Genomic DNA, 11,174 nt, shown 5'->3' with positions numbered 1-11,174 from the left:
TTAACTCGACAGGAAGCTTAGATAATCCTTCGAGTAGAAGATTCATCCCTGCAATGGTTAGACTCAGATGAGAGTTGTGCAACAGGGTCAAATTAATTACTCTGAGATTATTTAATCCCGCTGTGAGTAACTTGGCATTACCCAAACACCCATATACTCCTCATTCCCATTGAACCCAAATTGTTAATACTGCCTGAAACACTGAAATTGCCTGAAACAGCAGGTTGCTGCCTTCTGGTTGCTTTCCTCAATCCACCGAGACCTCCCTGGTCCCAATTCATCAGCCAGTCATCTGAAATTTCAGGTTCTAGCCTAGTTACTGAGCCAAAAAAGGCTCCCACATCGTATCCCTTCACAACTTCCAACATAAAACTCCACAGGTAATAGCTACTCAAACCATCTCAACACTATCCCGATGCTAGGTTGAACGCTACAGGTCCAACTGTAGTCTTCCTCATGCCCGGTCTCTTACGATCTACCATTTCCTGATTTCAAACATGTTGTGGTTTACCCATAATCTTGCAAATTGGCCCACCCTTGCCTAATCATCTGAAAGAATCTGGGAATGCTATAGGTCATCCCACAATCTCACAACAATTCCCACACTATCTGGCTGCCAGTGAATGCTACGGCTACCCCGTAGTCTTAAAACACTTCCCACACTATCTATCCGCTAGTGAATGTTACAGTTACCCCGCAGTCCTACAACACTTCCCACACTATTTGGCCACTATTGAATGTTACGGCTACCCCACAGTCTTACAACACTTTCACCCTAACTGACTACTAGTGAATGCTACGGCTCCCCCGTAGTCTTACGACACTTTCACCCTAACTGACCATTAGTGAATGTTACAGCTCCCCCATAGTCTTACAACACTTTTTACCTAACACCGCCGCAGCCCGATGCCTTACCCCTAATGTTGGATTAGGTGTCTAAGCCCATAACTATAATTAGTATGTACTTGATCCAATATTACCATGGTCCTTTTGGGTTGCCTTCACCATAGCAATTTGATAGGATGAATTATGGAGAAAGAGGTTGATAAATGATTTATTAATATATTATAAGAATAATATATTAATTGAGAAATCATATTATTTAATTAGTATTGATCATAAATTATTTTGGAATTATTTAGTGATCAAAAGAGACTGATTAAAAGTAAGGGGACTGATATTGCAAATCATTGATAGTTGCAAGTTGGGTTGATGGACTCCAAAAGAAGGAGTGGATGAAATCTATGGGAAGCCCATAGAGATTTCCTCAAAGGGGCTTTCTAGAAGGATCCCATGGATTGCTTAAGGCTTAAGTAGAGAATTAGGGTTTCCACTTAAAACCTTAGCAGCTTAACTATATAAGGAACCTTTGGCTTAAGGTTTTCAGCCCTATGCATTCTTAGAGAACCTAGCTGAAATCTTGAAGCCTCTATCACCTCTCTCTTGTTCATACTTTGCTAAGTGGTGTTTGTGACTCCATTAGAGGTGCATCACTTGAGGCACTAAGCTCTTGAAGGTCAAGATCGAGCAATAAACAAGAAATGTATTCTTCTAACCCTAATATGATTAGATTTCATTTTCTTGTATGCTAGATTAGGGTTTTTCTTTGGAAAATTAATTTGCATGTATAACTTGAGAAAAACCTAGATCCAAAGCAAATAGGGTTGCATGTGCGTAGGAATGTTGAATTGCTTAAAATCCATCACCTAATCTATCAATTTGAAACGCACACAGAGTCGATCACGCACTCGACCGAACACCCAAACTGAACCTAATTCATGACTGAAACCCCAACCTGATTCCCCAAGTTCTACTATCAAGCACCAAGAAGACGTTATTCACATGTTGGGGAGTTTTACCGAACTCCCAACTCACGTAACCCTCAAACCAAACAGCCACTTAGGCCGCCCTCCTCCTTGACGGGGATGCGAAACTCATCCTAGTTTCATAACCGCTCCTACTTCTGAATACCTGAATGATTCTTCCCCACTTTGAATAGACTAAATTCACAATGCACACGAGAATTGAAGGATTCTCAATCCCTCTTACCTTACAACAATTGACCCAATGACAACCGACGCTTACCACCTAGTGCTCCATCACTAGCCAATCTCAACGATTACCTAACTCCTGAAATCCGAAAGAATACACTTGAGACCTTAACCAGTCTGATAATCCAAATCGCCTCCCATGATACCATGCCAACTCCTTGAGTTCTTATTCCGACGACTAAGAACCATAACTCTTACCATGTACTGACGAACCTCTACTCTAATTTCTATCCTCAAGGAATCATTGAACTCTAATTGACTTCAGTCCACGCGAAGGTACGATTCCCTTGACACATCCAATAATCAAACAACTCACGCAGCTAACACCACCATCTTCATGCTACCATTCCTTTCCTAGCAATGGTAGTTCCTTGAACTCCAAAGTTCTTCCATAGGCAGATGTCGATTATACCCGAATAGAAGACAAAACTACTGAACCCTTACGTCACTAGAGAACTATCCAACTAATTCCTGACCAAAGATCCTCCAGGCAATACTTCTAAATAGATTCCTACAAAGACCTGGAACAATAACGGTACACGCAGGACCCACTCTGCAAGATACGTCTATCCGAAGATTCCTCAAAGACTCCTCGACATGTAGAATGGCATATGACAATCCTTGATAATTCAGACAATAGCAGAGAACCAACCCGAGATCTAACTTATTCCAACTCAATCAAAATTCCAAAGCGATAAAAATTCCCGATATCTACTTGAAATGGCAAAAGATAACATACCCGCAAACATCTGATGGAATCTTGACCACCTCCTCCTAAGTTACCTTGACCATCCTAAGGACATGGTGCAACACTCCCTTCCAATCCCAATGACAGGAACTAACGGTAAGATCCTCCTTCCTGAAGGATTCTAGGGATCCATAGGCTTTGGGATCCAGATGAGCCCCAAACTGCCAAAAAAACAATTCCGACCCGAAAGGCCCCGAGATGACTATCGAGAGCTCCCAAAATCCCTTCCTTCAATGAAAGAAAGATCCCCGAGGTCCATTCCAAAACTCTACGAGTAATCTCTGATTAGATGAACTCCCACGATCGCGCATCGATTGGCCCATGTCCTGCTCCTGAGCCGGAGCCAGAATTTGTATCCCATTCCTAAGTGCTCCAAATCAGTCTCCTGCTCTTGGGCTGTAGAAATCATATCATTCAGGGTCTCGCACCCTGACACACTTACCAACTCAATCGTCCACAGTTGAACTATAGTAGCTGAAGCAACCTCTTTTGTAAACTGGGCTACAAACTACTCCTAATACATAGTCTCCAATCCCGAAAGCGCAATAGATCGCACAATCAATCTCGTCGCCCGATACAAGAGATCCAAGGCGAATTGAACCTTAGCTCCTAAGGGGTAGGGACTAGTGCAGAAAACACTTTCCATCTCCTTAATCCAATGCGAACTCAAATCCCTGGCAGTCCTTCCACTAACTAGCTCACCACCGGAGCCGGGACCAAACCCTGGTCCTTCCCCATGTGTTCTCATCCTCATATGGCAAAGCAGTTATCCCCACGATCAGAGCATAACCAAGAATTCATCTTCCCATGAGCTTATCAGATTCTCCAAGACTCTCACCGATTCGAGTATGGATCTTGTGCTTTCAGTAGTACGGGCCCAATACTACCTTCCACACCTATCCATACTTTCCTCAACAATCCCGCGAAATCCTCTAAGTCTCTTCCTCAATCCAGAGCACCAACCTCGCTAAATTGCCTCACTAAACTCATTGGAGCATATCCTAGGTTTTCCTAGATTCCCGACCTCACCCTGCCATTAGCTACTGAAGAAATCCTCATGATGCTAGCCATCAACCTCCTGAATATCGTCATATTCACTTGGTAGCTGACTCCGATCATCCAAGAGTTCCACAAAGCACAAATAAAGCAACATTCATGCAATAACTCTCCAACCCATGAAACTATCATAGAACATTCAGCCCTCATACCACAACTCATGTTATCCATATCCACCCTCACTATCTGCTGCCTTATGCATGCAAATTATACACAGAACAGGATCTAATAAATTATCGAAAAATAGACTCTACCCTAGGATCACAACCAGACAAGGAACAGGAAATAAGGACAAAACAATTATTCTAAGGCTATAAGATCCTAACCATATACAATTTTTAAAGCATACACTTAGCAGATACCAATACCAATAGTCATTTATGTTTCAGCATAGAATCCAGTATCCCCAAGGCTACAAGCATTACATATCAGGCCAATCTATCGCTGACTAATCAGCACTAGCATGCAAGTCTACCAACTCATACAACATATAAAGGCATCTCTCCTAGCCCTAACTAGCATGCGATTCTCATATTCATAATTCAAGTCATAAAAGATAATATATATATATATATATATATATATATATATATATATATATATATATATATATATATATGGGTATTCTGGGAGAACTTACTTGAGCTCGGCTAATTGCCTGCACCACACCCCTTTCTTATTTTAGAAAGTTTCTTTTCTCAAAGTATTTTTCTTTTGAAAACTTTACCAAATCCTCAGTTTGAGTTCAAACACACTCAAGAGTATGCCCGAATCCCTCAAACCAAGGCTCTTATACCAACTTGTAACGACCCAAAAATCAATGGTAAAAATTTTATTTTTATTATAGTCAAAACACAGATATCATTTAAATCCAAACATTCCAAAAACATTACTAATTAAAAACATTTATCAGAGTTCATCCCAGAGTCACATACTGCGAAAATACGGGTGTGTGTGTTGCGATCAAGCCGGGCCCTTGCTTTCCAAACCAAGGATACCTGAAACCATAAGCAAAACTATAAGCACGAAGCTTAGTGAGTTCCCCATAACATACCCCACATAATCCACATAACCAAATAAACCATATCAATCACATAATCCATGCATATAAATATATAAGGAAGTCGTGTAAACCTTCCAAGGTCTTACTCCGGGTGCCATAGGAACCCCCTCATGGTCTTAGCCCACTGCCATGGGAACCCCCTCATGGTCTTAACTACTTGCCATGGGAACCCCCACATTCTCTTAACTAACTGTCATGGGAACCCCACATGGTCTTAGCTATCTGTCACAGGAACCCCCACATGGTCTTAATTAACTGCCATGGGAACCCCCACATGGTCTTCATATATATATATATATATATATATATATATATATATATATACATAACACATTGATAGCACAATCTCAATAAACACCATAGCCAAATAAATTAACTGCCATGGGAAGCCCCACATGGTCTTAAATAACTGTCATGGGAACCCCCACATGGTCTACACATAAATACATAACATACTGATAGCACATTCGCAAGTAACCATTACACGTAAGAGTCACAAAGACAACTAGCATACCACATATAACTAACTGCCATGGGAACCCCCACATGGTCTTGACTAACTGCCATGGGAACCACCACATGGTCTTCACATAAATACCTAGCACATCGATATCACGCATGCAATAAACATCCTAACTAAATAACATGGGCTGACCTTGGTGCCTTCGACCCATTGGTATGGTGAGGAGACTCACCTCACACTGCTGAAGTCCTGTGAATAAACCTCTGGCTGCTGGATGACAGATCATCGAACTATCAACATCAAAACAGCACTCAATTAACCATTTGGGTTTCAATGCATAACCATAAATCCACACTTGGGGTAAAAGGACCATTTTAACCCTAACCTATCTTGGTTCAAGACCAAGGCCCAAACTCACACTTTGAAGGCCCAAAAGCCAAATAATCAACCAAGGCCCAACATATGGCCCGATTTTCCTAATTGGGCTCAATCCCATATGGGACTTATCCTAAGCCCATATTATCCTCCAATACACTCCAGGTTACTCCAACACCCATTGGGAAAAACTTGGTCAAATGCATCGGTCAAAGGTCAAAGTCAACGCCAAAGTCAACGGTCCAGGTGACCCAACTCGCTGAGTTGGTCCTTCAACTCGTCGAGTTCACTCCCAAGTCAGAATCGCAATATTGCGATCCAACTCGTCAAGTTTTCCTACAGCTCGTCGAGTTCCTCTGCTTTTCAACAGACTCGGGGCAACCCCAATCCAACTCGTTGAGTTCACTCATGAACTCGTAGAGTTCTTCGATCTTTCAGCCCACTTAATGCATTAAGCCATTTTTCTTGAATTTCGAAGGCTCCAAATCTCAAATCCCCGTCCATAGAGATGTCTAGGAGGATAAAGTTTCCAACTTTACTCCCAAGGATCATCCATGAGGCTACAAACTCAAACCCTAAGTCCTTTAAGGAAGGTCTTGACCCATTAAGCCCTTAAACTCTCATTTTAACGTCCCAAAACACATATCTGATGTTTAAGGGTGGACAAATCATGTAAAGTTTCTAACTTTACATCCATGCATTCTTGCAATGCTCTCTAATGTCCATTTAGGCCTCATAATGAACATATGGCAAGCATGGGACCTAGGGACCAATAAATCTTGCAACTTTAAGCTTAAAGAGGTTATTTAGGGGTCAGTTCTTCCCTAACAACCCCTGGAATCCTCTTCTTCTTGGATAACTCGGTCAAAGATCCAAAACCCAGCCAAACTCTAAGAGATGAGATTTAATAAGCTACATGTCAAGGTTATGACTTTATACCTCCGAGATGTAGGGTTTCTGGATCCAAGATTACTCCTCCAAGCTAGATGTTTCTCTTTTCAAGGCTTTCTTCAAAGATGTCCAACAATCACTCCAAAACTCACAAAACTCGAGGAACAAGTGGTAAAACAATCTAGGGTTTCTTCTGGGCAAGGCAGGCTAGTAAGGAGGCCAGCCCTAGAAGTTAAGTCCTTTAAATAGGTGCAATACCCAAAAAGTTAGGGTTTTCTCTTCCAACGCCAACTCGTCGAGTTGGACCTCCCCAACTTGTCGAGTTGATCATCAAAACGCGTGTGCCACATATTTCCAACACATCGAGTATAAGCCTTAAACTCGACGAGTTGACCTTTAGAAATAAGATTTTATTTCCATAATTAACCTTCTAAATTCCGGTTGTTATATAATTAATTAAAGGGTTGAATATTCGTTAATCGATAGTTGGTTAATCAGGAATGTTCCAGAACCCTTATGGAATTAGGGTTGGGCGAAAATTACTCCATCTCATATGGAAAAGTGAGTGAATTTCATGGTTGCCTCCTTGTCCCACATTGGAAGGAGTACAAAACCTAGGAAGGGATCTAAAGCTATAAATAGGGCCTTAGGGATTTCATTCTTCCTTGCACCTTGGCTTGAAGTTTCGTCAACCCTTCTTCCTTCCCCTCTTAGGGACGATTTCTAACCCTCTTAGGGTTTGTAAAATTGACCCTTATCCTAGTTATTTTTGCTCCACTCTTTGGTGTCATTGGTTGTGATACCATTAGAGGGATTCTGGTTTAGGTCCTCTCATCCAATCAACTTCATGGAGGACGAGATCACAAGCATGAAGATCAAGGGCTACATAAGAGGTATGTCTTTCTTCTTTGTATTTTTTTTCTAGGGTAGATGTAATTAACATGAAACCATATATCCATAGGTTGCATGTACACTTAGGTATATCGTAGTTTTGATTTTTCCGCTACCTACTTTAGAGTGTATTTGATGTGTAGAAAGCCTAATAGTTGTATTGTTTTTAAATTGGGAACCTTGATGCATTTTTTGGTGTATAAAACACAAACTTTGGTTTTTTATAGTTTGGTTACACCAAATTTGGTGTTGATTTGTTAATAGTTTCGTAATTTAAATATAGAAAGCAAAAGAGTTCAAAATTTAGTGTTGATTTTTAACAATTCATGTATCCCTAGTTAAAGGTAACAATTCTAGTATTATTTATGTAAGTAGACTACTATATTGGGTTTTGACAAATAAGTGTGTTGCTATTTCAAGTTCATAATAACCATGCAATAATAAAAAAATTACGATTAAAACGAATTCATAAATGCAAATAAGAGAAGCATGATGATAACAAAAACTAAATTAAAATCAAATGTCATAAAAACATTGTATTTTGGAAATACGATTAACCAAAACACTACCCAATACCTATAAATTATTTTAACAAAAACACTACCCAAAAGCAAAAGTACCCATAAACATAAACATAACAAATATCACCCCTTAGCCATTGCTTTGCCTATATTCTAAACTCTTTTACCACCAAAATTCTTCATCTCTCCTTCTCCACCTTGACCCTTGCAGCTTCTTTGATTGTGCCCTTTGTTTCCACACTTGCTGCAAGTTACTGTGATGAACTTTCTGCTCAGGTTTTTCCATGTAGTCACAGCCTTACCCTCAGCTCTCTTTCTCTTCTTTTTGGGCCTCCCAACCTAGAAATTAAAATTTTAAATATTAGAACCAAATGATACCTAAGTATTATGTTTATATTTGAATGATTACCTAAGTATGATGTTTAGGGACCATTAGTGTCAAGGGACATGTTGATTTGTGAAACATCCTCCTTCCATTAATAGGATCTACTTTATGGCTATACATTTCAGCCAATGTTTCAAGCCAATAAACTGGATGAACCCATGCCTCCATAAAAAGTACCTTTTTCCACCATACTTGATTTTGTCCCAAATTGCACTCACAACATGACTACAAACAATGCCTGTGAGTTCCCAAAACATACAAGTACAAGTTTTTTCCTTTAAATTGACCACATATTGGTACTTCCTCGGAGTGGTCACTTGTGTCTTATCAACACCATTAAAAATGCACACATTTTGGGTTGCTTCTTTCTTAATACCTTCTAAAATAGTTGTGGTTATTGGTGTTTAGCCCGAAAAGCTTATTGAAAAACCCACTTCATATTGTTTTTTCATCTCTTCATGTAAGGCAATAACAGGAATAGTTAGGACCATATATTTTTAGCTATGAACTTTGTTGTGAAAGCTTTGATTTCTCTAGTATAAACACAATTGTGATATGGTACTATACTCTTCACCATCCAATCCTCTTCACTATTTCTCCTTGAAACAAACAATAACCAAGGGTAAGTGGAAGAAGCGTATTGAACAACTTTTTTGCTTTTAAGATTGCTTTTTGTCCATGTCCTACATTGACTAAAGCCTGGAACAACACCTTTGCTCTTTACCCTAAATCTTGTTTGGTCAATTTTTTCAAAATAAAGAGACCTCTTAGTTGGTACTACATTAAGATTCACCAACTGCTTCACGTCTTCTTTATTCTTAAATCTTTGACTAAGTCTTAATGTTGGTAGATGAACTTCTCCATGTGAACAAAGAATTGGTTTTGCAAGATTTTTCAACATTTCCTTCCTCTTGTCCCCTTCAACTATCCCTAAATCAAGAACTTGTGTATCAATGACATTCAGTTCATCTTCGTCACTGCCAAATGAATCAGGAATTTGAATGGTGCTTGGGTCTCTATCAACTTTGTGGTCAAAAACTCTAATAAAGTTTTTCATCTAAGATATTGTTCTCATCATATAATAAATCAATACTCTATTCATAGTTTTCCTTACTACCATCTATAATCCCATCTTCACTCCCATCATGCATATTGGACACATCATCATCATCCAAATATGTGTCCCTAAAATTAAGTCCTTCAAATGGATCTAATTTAATAGCATCTTACAATGGATGGTTGTTATTTTCATCATAAAAATATGGAAGAGTTTGGGTTGTACTCTGTTCCAACTCATAAACTTCATTTAAGTCTAGAAGTATGGTTTCTTGATTGATCACATTCTCATTTGCTTGGGATTGGCCAGAAGCATGCATAATGGGAAACCTCTAATTTATATGCATAAAGTGAAGTTATTAACCATTAATCCTAAGCACTTTAAGCAAACTTGTCCCCATTTTCATAAGCATGTCTCCCATGCCTTTAAAACATGATTATACAAGTCTCCTAGAGAGCTCTCGGCCATTAGATGGGAAGAAGAATGAGCAATCCATTCAAGAATGCCAACCTCTAATTTATATGCATAAAGTGAAGCAATTAACCATTAATCCTAAGCACTTTAAGCAAACTTGTCCCCATTGTCATAAGCATGTCTCCCATGCCTTTAAAACATGATTATACAAGTCATACACTTCTTCTTTTTATGCATATCTCGAAAACTGCATAAAGAAGAAGAAAGTTAGTTTAAATTTTATAAACTAAAGGTTTATAAAAAAAATATACTTTGTCTTTTGAGTAAAAGGCAAAAAGTTTTCAACTAGTACAAAAAGTTGTGCATGACTTATTAATTCATACTATATGAAATAATATAATGTTACTTGCTTATGAAAATTATTATTTCCATGAAACAAATAATTTCCGATTTAATTATAAGAGTTTTATTGAATATTTATTAAAATCAATTTCTAATAAATAATCAATTGTATCAAGTTATTGTTAGTGTGACCCATTAGTATCATATGTTATTTAGCAATATCACTTTAATATGACTTTTCAACATACTAGATCTTTCACTTTATTTTTTCACTCAAAAGGTCCCCAATATATGTTTTTTGGTCCATATCAAACTTCAAATGACCTATTTACCATCACCAATTTTATTTTAATTTAATTTTTTTATTAATTTTCAAAAATATATTAAAAGATAATTTGGGTTCACTTTGATAGATATTATTTTATACATTTTTTAGGGTGGTTTTTATTAACATTTTGCATCATATTTTATGTTATTCCATATGAATTCGTTAACTAATACTCAACTCATGTTTATCATCAGAATTCTCATACTACTCATGTTTTTAAGTCGTTTTATGATGTTTCAAGTGGAGTGTTACTTTGGATGCATATTTTGATCTTAATGGAGGTAAAACACCTAAGGAAGTTGGAAGTTGGGTTGGATTTGCTATAATTGAAGAGTTCACGTCTGAAACGCGCGTTTTATGAAAAATGTGATTGTGCTTCTCACCAAAATGCAATCACATTTGTGCTTCGAGGATTTGCTGAACCAAAAATCAGTCTAAAGAATTTAGCAAAACAATGCGATCGTGGATTCCCAAAATACGATCATGGATTCCCAAAATGCGATTGCATTTCTCCTACGATGTGTTAAAAAAGTTTGAAAATATAAACATACTTCATTAAACGGAGTTTATGGGAGTTTTGACCAAAAAT

Source organism: Lactuca serriola, chromosome 8, assembly GCF_051521515.1.
Source record: "Lactuca serriola cultivar US96UC23 chromosome 8, Lser_US96UC23_V15, whole genome shotgun sequence".
NCBI lineage: Eukaryota > Viridiplantae > Streptophyta > Magnoliopsida > Asterales > Asteraceae > Lactuca > Lactuca serriola.
This window is presented reverse-complemented; position numbering follows the sequence as displayed.